This window comes from Rhagoletis pomonella, unplaced genomic scaffold (genome assembly GCF_013731165.1).
Source record: "Rhagoletis pomonella isolate Grant_MI unplaced genomic scaffold, Rhpom_1.0 Rhpom_scaffold_00243, whole genome shotgun sequence".
Taxonomy (NCBI): domain Eukaryota; kingdom Metazoa; phylum Arthropoda; class Insecta; order Diptera; family Tephritidae; genus Rhagoletis; species Rhagoletis pomonella.
The window spans coordinates 55,532-58,734 of record NW_023458797.1 but is presented as its reverse complement, the minus strand read 5'-3'; the positions used below and the strand labels follow the sequence as shown (position 1 = coordinate 58,734).

At 35.1% G+C, this 3,203-nt stretch overlaps 1 pseudogene; it reads left to right on the top strand.

Moving 5' to 3' along the window:
- The first annotated feature begins 1,149 nt into the window (after window positions 1-1,149).
- Window positions 1,150-2,623, top strand: LOC118750447 (annotated as a pseudogene).
- Window positions 2,624-3,203: the final 580 nt, after the last annotated feature.

Here is a 3,203-nt window from a genome sequence, read left to right as displayed (position 1 = left end):
GCGTAAATAATATCTGAGCATAATTTACCTTTTACAGTATTAGATTACTTAAATTTGCTCTTAAAACAGTCAATAACAGACTCAGAAATTGTAAAAAAAATGAGTATTGACAGGAAAAAATCCGAAAAAATTATTAACACCGTAACGGCTCCCGAAAACGTAAAATCTATATCTAGCTTTTGTCAGAAAAATTACTATTCAGTAGTAATAGACGAGAGCACAGATGTGTCAGTTTCAAAAAATCTTGCCGTAGTGATAAGAATGTACCAGACAAGATGTATTGATAGACATTTAGGGCCCTTTTCAATTACTGATTGCACAGCACAGGGAATTTTCAAGAAAATAATTCACATTTTGGAAAATCATTCAATTCCCCTGGAAAACATGATATCAATGACTTCAGACAACTGTAATGTGATGAAAAGTTGCCAAGAAAAATTGAAACGGGTTGTTCCTAATCTATTCACTCATGGCTGTGTTTGCCACAACATAAATTTAGTATCTGCCGCAGCTTTTAAAAAAATGCCATTTGAAATTGATCAATTTATAAGGCTTTTAAACTTTCATTTTTGCAACAGTTCGAACAGAAGAGAAGAATTCAAACAGTTTCAAGAATATTTCGGGACCGAGCTCCACGTCATTCTGAAATTTTCCGCGATGGTTATCTAGGCAGTCGTGTATTGAAAGTTTTGGAGCAGTGGGACTCTTTAAAGTTTTACGCTTTCAGATTTTGAAACAAATTTTAAAAATAAAATAGAAAGCCAGAATATTCAGTTCATAGCTTCAGTGCATTGTGTACAAATACAAGTGAATAGACGTCATCCTGGGCCACAGCTGCGATCATCTGTTTTTTAGAGTTGCTTACTTTGGTCAAAACTGTGCCTTTTTGACCTGAGTTGCATTAAAAAGTCTCACAAAACTTAGTACTATTTGTTGTTCAAATGGTAACATATATGCCCAAAAACTTGGAAAATATTAGATGATTGTTTTCTAAAAATGCTATTTATAAAATTTCCTATTGATTTCAACTTTACACTTTTTTTGTGACTTTTTTCACATATGTTTTAAGATTTTAAATTTTTTAAAAAGTACGGTAGAATGCAACAATGTGCTTGAATTTGTTTACATTTTCGTCAGCAGACTCGAAAAATGGCGAACGGATATCAAAATACTGATTCAAAATATACAGCTTTCACTGGACACACAAATTGGGTGTGCGCAGCAAAATTCAGCCCTAACGGCCAGTTAACTGCATCTGGCGGCCACAAGTTAAGAATTTGCGATACATCTTCAGGCGAATGTGTGCAAACGTTCACCCGGGGAAAAGGCATGGGACGAAAGCTGGCATGGCATCCAGACGGTAATCTGGTGGCTTTAGCATTAAGTTGTAACCGCGTTAAGATATTTGACATAGCCTAAGGCGAGCTAATACAGTTGTATCAAGTGCATTCGACGCCGGAGAATGATGTTGCATTTCACCCAGGTGGAAACTAGAGTTGTCAAACTATCGATGGCACTATCGATAGTATCGATAGTTTCAATTTTTTTAGACTATCAATACTCCTTGATAGTTTTTTCTTATACTATCAAAAATATCGATAGTTTAGTGGACTATCGATCATCTCTACCAATTATTTTGAAATTATTTGAATTGGAATTAAAAATTTTGTTTTTAGTGCGATGCCGACGTCATATTCAAATATGCACGCATTTAGGGCAAAATACATACATATGTTAATCGTAAATCCTGTTTTATTTGTATAACTTGTATTTGTTTTTGAACTTTCTAAAAAGAGAAGTATTTTGGCAAAGCAGTTACTTAATTTTGAGTGATTATAAATTTTAGAAGATAATATTTATTTCACTAAGATCCTGTAAAAACAAAGCAACCTAACTGATTTCGCGCTATCCATAGTGCTATCGATAGTTTTGTTTTTTTCGAGACTATCGTGAATATTGATAGTTTTTCTGAAAACTATCAAAACTATCGATGGTGTGACTATCGATAGTTTGACACCTCTAGGGGAAACTTCTTGGTGACTTGCGGCGATGACGATACAATAACATTGCTTGGTTTATTAGAAGGTCGACCAATTTATACACGGTAGTAGTGCACTTTAGCGGAACCAGGTCAAAATTGACGGGAAAATTATACACTAACTGGCCATACTGACAAAGTTTGCGCCATCGGTTTCTCGACATGGTAGACATTTTGCTTCCGCGAGCGAGGATCGACAGGTAATTTCTGCTTTGTGTGTGAAAAAACTATATAATATACATTTTTTTGCCCTATATTCAACAGTTGCTCGTTTGGTAATCTAATTTGCATACATTTGATACCAATAGCTTTCGCAACAAACAAGCCAGTTCTCAAAGAGTCCAAATTGATTTTAGTCATGCAACAGCTCCACATAACTCCGCCATAGACACACCAGTTGCTGGAGTACCAAAAAGCTGTGATGACAGTATTTTAATTGATCCACGACAATCGGTGGCATATGGAATACGTGACGGAAATTTTCTGGTGTTGATAGCCAATATACTACAAGAGTGAAACGCTACAAGTGAAACGCTGTGATAGTAATTTTTCTTAAATTTCCATTTTTATTTGCAGTTAAATTAAGAAGCTAATAGAGGGCAGAGCTGTTGGTGAGGAAGGTGTCGAGTTACTGCAGTACTGCAACTGGGAAAATCCACATTTCGCCTGTGCCGCACTCGTATGGAATAGTAGCTTATGTCAAAAGGCTGGTTTAATATAATGCGGCATTCGCAGCATACCCTCACTGGCGCTGAGCCGTTGAAGAAATTTTGGCAAATAATCGTGCAAGAAATAGTTCCGATACTAGCAAGTCCATATTCTTGTTAAGGGTCATCGAAAAATTCCTTGTGTTGTAAATAATAAAGGGAATGCCGGATTATACTAAAGCCAGCTTCCCCACATAAACTACTATTCCATATGAACACAGAAATATAAATGTATCTAAAACTGAATAACTCAAATCAATTTGGATTGTATTTGCATAATATACCTAATATTGGAATCTGTTTTGATCGTATAAATAAAACTTGCAATCATTTAGATTATAGTTTTGAAAGAAATTGATTGCAATCGTAAATTATGTAAAAATAGTTAATAGCAATCTGCCTTAAATTTATGTTCCACATGTAACGGTTATAAAATACGTTAAATCCGCACTATCTGC